The sequence below is a fragment of the Pelecanus crispus genome, chromosome Z (genome assembly GCF_030463565.1).
Source record: "Pelecanus crispus isolate bPelCri1 chromosome Z, bPelCri1.pri, whole genome shotgun sequence".
Lineage (NCBI taxonomy): Eukaryota > Metazoa > Chordata > Aves > Pelecaniformes > Pelecanidae > Pelecanus > Pelecanus crispus.
The window spans coordinates 860,132-867,955 of NC_134676.1; positions in this window are offsets into that span (position 1 = coordinate 860,132).

Genomic DNA, 7,824 nt, shown 5'->3' on the forward strand with positions numbered 1-7,824 from the left:
GGGATGGGGACGGGGACGCCCCCCTGCATTTCGTAATGAGCGACGGCGGCGGGTGTTCCTCAGCGGCCCCAAGGACGGCTGCGAGGGCTCATCCCGCCCAGGACCAGGCAGCACGAAGGATGCGGAGTTCGAAGTCAAACCTCTGTCTCATTACCTTGATGTCAAAATACATTACCCGCAAAGTACTAAAGAGCGACATTACCTCCCGCTGATTTACGGCAAGGTTTCCAGGGTCTCTGAGAAATGCATGTGAAGACACATTTACACTCCCCAGTGGCGAGGAAAACCTGACACAGCGGCGGAGAGCAGAAATACTCCGGCAGAGCTGAAAGCATAACCGCTGCACGTACGCCGCAGTGCCTTGAAAAAGCCATTATAAATAGCAACCTCTCCCCAAACAGTGCTCCCAGGCCGAGATGCTGGGGCACCTAATGCAGCGCCAGAAAGGCTTTGAAAGATCTCAAACCGCAGAGCAGATGGATGCAGCTGAGAGGGAGAGGGGTGGATGAAACATGGTCCCCCGAGCAGCCGCGGCTGGTGCCGGGCTGCTGGGGATGCTGCAGCCGGCTGGGCACCGCAGGCGTCGCCGGACCCGCACCGCAAGCGTGCAGACGCGCCTCTGGCAAAGGGGAGCCTGCCGAGACGGCGTATGGCAGAGCTGCGTGTGAGCGCAGGGTTCTGCTCAAGGTGTTCAGAACTTATGTTGGTGTTTGGGATGATTTGCCGCTGTTAATTTTGGCTGGGGTAAATAATTTGAAGTCAGTATACCGACTTGAATAATTATGTCAGCGTAACTTCGGTCAGAAGACAGCCTGTTAGGTTAAACTGCAGCACTCTGCTTCCATTAACGGTGCTAGAGAGAAACTGAAGATATTAAGTGAGATTTTGGGATATTAAGTGAGATTTTGGGATATTAAGCCTATGCGTGTGGTTTAGACTATCATATCTCACGTTATCCTGCCAAACAAGGTACTGTTTGCCAGCAGTGCGGCCGTACCTCGTTGCGTTGGTCTGAACTGCAGCTGCTACCATGGGCATAAACCACTCAAATGCAGAAAAATATGGCAAAAAAACATGTTTCTGTGAAAGCACTGGAACAGCTCTGATGCTATGTAAGGTGTGCTCAGAACACGCAGTGGGGACAGATGGGACTTAAATGTGCAGTAAATAATGTCCTGATGCCCCCTGCAAATGTGCTCGCTAATTGCAGCTACCAGGAATTTAATTAAGACCCAGGTTGACGCCTGCTGAATCAATGGGGTCTTCCCGTGGCCGTGGGCTACGGCCAGGCCCTGCGGTGAGGAGGAGCGCGGTTTCAGGCGATGGCAAAGGGGTGTTGCAGGGGCTGAGCTCTTCTCTTCCCTTGGCTGTACGGTCAGGGTGGGGTTGGTATCGTACTAAATAAACCACAAGCTCTGTGGTTTCGAGTGCTGTTTAGAGTCAGCGTGTTTGTACGGTCTCCCTCTGACATGGATGCTCATATGGAAGAAAAATGCTACTTTCACAAAAAGGAAGAAAAGGAGGACACTGCTGCTTGACAGCGTGTCGCCGGGATTTTGCTCTCTATCTTCTCTGGCAAACTCTGTTGACTTCATCACGATCCATGTTATGTCCGGCTCCTTTCAAAAGCTGCCTGAGGCAGCTGTGCATGGGAACGTGTTTTCCATATTGCACATTTCTTCAGGAAAATGCCCCGCGTTTGGCACGGAGGCAGCGTGTTGTACCAATGCCCTGCTCCAGGCTAGTTCCTTCCCAGTGCTCCCAGCACCGATGCCTCCCTGCCTGGTAACTAAAATCTTGCCTGCAGAACGTCGAGGTCTGTCAGTGGATTATTGGAAATTGAGGGGGATCTCGACGTGAGCCTGCTTAGCGGTTCGGAGATCTTCTCTGATGGATGAAGTCAGCATTAATCCACTGCATCTCAGCCGGGAGATGCTTTGCTGACGGCGTGGTGTGAGCCACCGCCCCTGCCCAGGGACCAAACGGGGACCCAGCGGTGGGAGGCAGGAGCAGACAGCAGGAAGGTGATGTGAATTGCAGCCTCTGGAAGGATCGTCAATGCTTAGCAGAAATCCGTGATGCCAACTGTCACGAGAGCGGTGCTGCAGGCAGCTCAGTTCAGCTCTAGGATGTGCAATATGCTGTGGAGGTGAGACGACAAAGCAGATTTGGGGCTGAGGGATGGAGAAAAGACTGCTGTATGCAGAGCTGGGTGAGAGGTGGCCCTGGGGAGGCTTTGGGAGCTCACGCAGGGGTGGTGGGCACCAGAATGGTGTTAGCAGCCATTGCAAACCGCCCCAAATCCAACCGAACACCGAGTCAGCGCTGCAGGGTTTGTGATCCGTGGTTGCTACGGCCGTCTGCTCTCACGGGGAGGGCTGTCGGTCCTTTGGTTGGCAGAACAGAGTCTTGGAGCAATTTACTGCTCATCGGGGCCCCAGTAGCCCAAAATGGCTTGAAAGGGGGATTGCAGCTTCTCAGCCGAGTGCATGCGAAGCAGCTGTGCTCCTTCAAGGGGTGCCTGGCCGAGCTGCGGGAGAGCTGCAGCTTCTGCCCAGCGGCCCGGCACGGAGCCCAAAGGTCCCAGCGCTACAGGGAGAGGAACGGCAGGAAGGACCCTGGAGAAAGGAGCTTCTCCTTGAATTCTGCACTGAGAAAACAGCCAGCTACCATGGGATGACTTGGAGGTTTGGACACTGGCTGTGGTGTAAGCTGACGTTTGTGCTAGAGGGTGTGAGAAATACCTTAAATGGCTGCTGGTACTTAAATCTTTTTAAAATGTCTGCGTATGTGTGAAGGTGTCTGGGGACAAACGTAAGCTTTGCCTGGCTGCGTGTGTGCCCGGCGAGTCAGAGAGCGTGCGCACACCGTTCGTGCCCCTGAAAGTGCCTGGAAGCGAAGGCTTATGGAGCGACCCATGCTGCGTGAACCGGCCCCGCTGCCTTCAGCCCGGGAGCCCTGGCAGGGCTGGCCCTTCCCTGCACCCCAGGGACCTCCACGCACCCGGAGCAGCAGCCCGGGCCACCCGGCTGGGGACAGGGCGGGTGCGGTGCCGGGGGGCGGCTTTTTCCCCAGGGACGATGGGGAGGGAGCGATAATGCAGAATCCAGAGCGCTCGCTCATTCTTTTCCTGTCATTTTTAAGGATGATCCATAACGTGTGAACATCACCCGCAGTCGAGGCCTAATTACGTTTCTCAAGTGAGCACGCTGCATTTTCAAGGAAGTCCTAAAACGAGCACTTAAGCTGTAATGCTGCCGAGCGCAGCGCTGCGGCTTGCGGGGGTGGCTCTGCTGCTGCGGGCTGCGCCGGGCTCCTCGCAGCCAACTCCCACAAGCGCTTTTATCACAGAGTTATTAGGCCATTATGGTCTACGATTGTCTTTTACTGCCTTTGATTTCTTCTGTTGTCAGGCGTTAGGAAAGTGATGTGTAATATGATCCAAAGTGTTCTTGTTTGTTTTAATCTACTGTTTTAATATATTATGGCTTCCTGCCATTATGCCTTTCTGAGATGGACCCTGGAGTCACTCGCAGAGGTTTTATGTGTGCACAAGCTGAAAGGCGTTTTTCCAGTGGGTACATCTGGTGGGAGGCAGAGCTAATCTTATTTTTTTCTCCTCTGTGTGTGTGCATTGACGCTGGCTCTTTCCACCTGAGCATCGACAGTCCCGCTGCGGCGTCCCACCGCGCTGCCTACCACAAATGCTTTTTCCTCCTGGTTATTTTGCTTAAGCACCTCCACGCCGCATGTGGAGGTGGCATCGCACAATCTTCTGCTCTTTTGCCCCAAAAGAAAGCCAGGTGCCTTATAAAGCCACTTTGTAATGGGGTGCAGCTTCCCCTGCATGCTGTCCTCCAGGCTTTTCCCCTGGGGCTCCCTACAAGGCTGCAAACCGGGGCTGAGCGTTTGGCTCGCAGAGGGTGGCAATGCTGTAAGTTACGCCCGCCGCTGCCGCCGCTGCAGCTGCAGTCAGGAGGGACCCGCGCCACGATCGCCACGGGGTCCGACACCGCGGATCGTTACTGTCAGGCTCGGCCTGACGGATGCACTGCCGTCCCCGGCACTGCCGCGCGCCAGCCTGCCCGCGGAGGAGGAGGAGGAGGAGGAGGAGGAGGAGGAGGAGGAGGAGAGCGTGGCGCCAGCTCCTTCGGGCTGGGCTGCGCTGCTGGGGGCAGCTGGGGGTGAGCATTTCGGGGAGCACCCCTGGCTCCCCACCACATGCCGTGGAGCCCAGCCGGGGAGCAGGGGCACCAGCCGGCCTGGCCTCCCCGGGGTGCCCCTGCATCCCTGCGATGTAAGTGCAGTGTCTTGGTGGGTTGTTTTAAATTGGTGACAAAACTGAGGGGTTTTTTTAAGGCGTTTTAACCTGGAATGATTGTGGGAGCCCTGGCAGGGTTAAGAAGCAGCAAGTCAAGGGGAATTGACCGGAATGAGCTGCTCCAACAGGGACAGGGAAGTTGATCCCCTCACCATGGGATGCCAAGTCTGGCATGGACCCGAGTGCAGATGTCACAACCCGGCACTGGGAAAAGCCACGGAAGGAGAGAGCAGCAACTCTTGTCTCTGGAGGCTTCCAGCTGCTGCCAGCCGGCGGAGGGGAATGGGAGCGGTGGTGGAGGGGAATTGGGAAAAGTCCAGTCGGGACATGGAAGTGGCTCTGCTCTGGGGACGCCACTCCAGCTGCCACGGCTCCTGCAATCCCTGCCCTCCGGCTGTCAGGACGAGTCGGAGGAGGGCGTGCAAAGAAGCACACCGCAGCAGTTTGACATCGCTTTGGGTTCATACTGGTGAGTTTTGCAGGCCCAAACGTGACTCAAGTAAACCGATAAACCGAGGTGGGTGAAGAAGAGTCCCACGTAGGTGGTGTGGGTCCCACGGTGCCGTGGGTGCCCCGCCGCAGCTGCCACGCGTGGCCAGGAGCTTCTCCTGAGACAACGGGGGGATCCAGAGCGTTGAATTCTCCTTGGGTTCCTCGGCTGAGCGCGGTCGCTTCTCTCTCCCTGGAAGTGCGCGTTGCCGTGTGCGAGGCCGCCTGCCCGCGGCTGCTGAGGATGCTCCGGCAAGGCTGCCCCGTGCCGGGTTGGATCAGCCGCCCCGGTTTGACGGCTCGGTGGGTGCTGCCCAGCGTTCCCAGCACCGCTCGCTGCTGCGGCACAGCCTGGCGCCCACCAAGGCCAGTGGCTTCAGTGCCAGCACAGTCGGGCACCGGCAGAGCTGAAGGCGTCCCTTTGACGGGGATTTTCTGCAGTTAAACCTTTGCAGGAGAAGCTGAACAGCGTGCCGTACCAATACGGCATTGCGGCCCGGCTGAAATCCTGCCACGCACTCAGCTCATCCTTCAGCTTTTTGTCAGCTTAATGAAATGGTCCCGTTTCCTTCTTCCAGATGTGCCCGCTGCTAAGTGCCTGGAAAATGCATTCCCGGGGGAATGATCCTGCAAGTGAAATGGAAATGACCTACTGCGGGCTGCATTAGTCTCAGTGTCATCCCTTTTATCTTTTTGCTGCTAAAGTGTTTTTACCCTTCCAGCGGTCAGCTACCCTCCCGGCCCTTCCCCAGGACCGGCAGCCATCCCGGCAGCACTTGCTCCTGCAGTCCTCACTGCCGCCTTCTCCCGGAGGAGACCCCTTTGCCGGGGCCCTTTGCTGCCCACGGCAGGAGCCCGGAGCTCTGCACGGGGAGGGGGCTCGGGCAAACACACCTAACCCGGCTTGCTCCTTCCTGCTCTCACCGCAGAGCACCAGGATCGGGCTTGGGACAAGGCCAAATCTGAGGGGGCGGGCTCCTTTCCCTGGGTGCGCGGGGACAGGGGGTTTCGGGTAAGGCTGCGTTGTCGCTTCCATTGCCCCTGCGTGGGAGCAGCCGGTCGTAGCTGTGCGAGGGGAGCGTGGGGCAGGGGCAGCGCCCGGTGGGTGCACGAGCTGCCGGGAGCGGGGGGCTCGGGGCGGCTGCGTTCCCTCCGGCGCCTCAGGACTCCCCACCGCACCCCGCGCCGGAGGGTGAGGGTGGGAAGGAGACTTGGACTTTGACACAAAATGCTGAAGAGGCAGGTCTGCTTTTATTTGCACCGGTGGCCGCGCAGCGAAGTTAAATGAAGCAGCGTAAATGTAATTAATGGCAGAATCTGGCTCGGTGTCGAGAGAGGGGTATGAAGAGAATGAGCATGAAAATGAATTCTTCTGTGATTTCATTAACCCCAAGGTTAAAAATCAGTGCTAAGGTTAGATTCAAGATAATAAAACCCACAGCATCTTTCCACCGGTGACGGGGCTGCAGCCCCCGCAGCTGCCCTGCGTGTGGCACGCGGTGCTCGCCCGGGGAGGGGACGCGGCGAGTCCCGGGGGGCTGCAGGGAGCCCCCTGCCCGCCCCTGCCCTCCCCAGGGCTACGCCTGGGTGCCCGAGGTGGCCGGCCGACAGCCCCTGCCCGTGGCTCCGGGGTGGGCAGAGAGAGGCATGGCGCCTGGAGCGACTCTTCCGGCGCTGCCGAAAGGTTAAGGAAGGAAAGGGCCAGTTTTATGGGATTTTTTTTTTATTTAAAGAGCTAAACATAGGAAAGTGGTTTTCCTTGTCCATTTCATTTTGCATTTGATCTACTTAGGATGAGATTACTCAAGGAGAAAAACCAAAAAAGACTTGCCCATCGCGGGAGTAAAATGCATGAATGAATGCAAACCTGCTACATTCTCCTTGCCCTGAAATTCCATCTCGAGGAACCTCCTGCCTCCTCCAGTAGTGCTGCTTCAGGGAATGAAAGTGTGATAATTTACTTAATTTGACGATAAATTAAGATGCAGTGCATCATGCAATTCCCTGATTTACATAAATATAAGGCGCTTTCTTCTTTAACAAACACCTTCACTGTTGTGGCGTAGACAGCCAGTTACCACCGACTGAAGCAATTTTTTGAATTTCCTTGGGAAAACCAGAGGCCGTTGGAAGAGGAAAAGGATAAAGAAGCTGAGGTTGATGACCTCCGTCTGTGCTGGTCCCTCCTTCAGCTGGTTTGCCCTGGGTAGCGGCGCGGGCCCCTCTGGGCGCGATGTCGGCGACCGTGGCTGAAGGATGGTGCTTCCTCGGGTGAGTTACCCTCTCTGATCAGGACCTGATGCGTCCCGGCCAGGCTGAGACAGGATTTTGCACACAAGTAATAAAGCTCTGCTTATAAATGCAGTTGCTCCTGCCCGTCCCACCTCCGAGACCCAAACCCAATGCCCTCCCCCAAGCCAGTGCTGAGGTTGAAACGCCTGGGGAGAGCAGTGGGAGCGCGTGGGTCCTGCACCCAGGTACCAGCACAGCAAAGACGGGCCGTGCTCCCGTCGCTTCCCCTCCGAGGCGCTGCCAGCGCTGTCACCCCCTGCCCCAGGGGCCCAAGACCCCTTTGGTGGGGAAAAGGATGCTCAGCAGGCAGCGGTGCTCATCCCGTTTTCTTCTCTTGCTCTCAGCCCCTAGAGCAAAGCCGTACCGTCACCCTCTGCTCAGGCGCTATGGCGTTACCAGATGTGAATGCTCTGTTTCGTTTTCAGTCAGCCTGCATAATTATAGGATTTTTCTTTACAAAAGACCTTGAGTACTCCCATGCCAGAGCCCCGAGTCCCTGTCGTGCATAGACCCCGAGCAGCGGCACTGAAGTCAATGCGTATGCATCGTACCACGCATGCTAAGCAGGAGGAGTAAAGGTTAATGCACTGGGAAGTCTGTGCGAGAGGAAGCCTGGGAGAGAAGGTTTGCAAGGTTTTCTCCGCTTGAGAAATCATCTGCAGGATAATTAAGTGGCCTCTCTACATGCTCTGGTTTGTCCCTATTCCCTTATAATTGTAGAA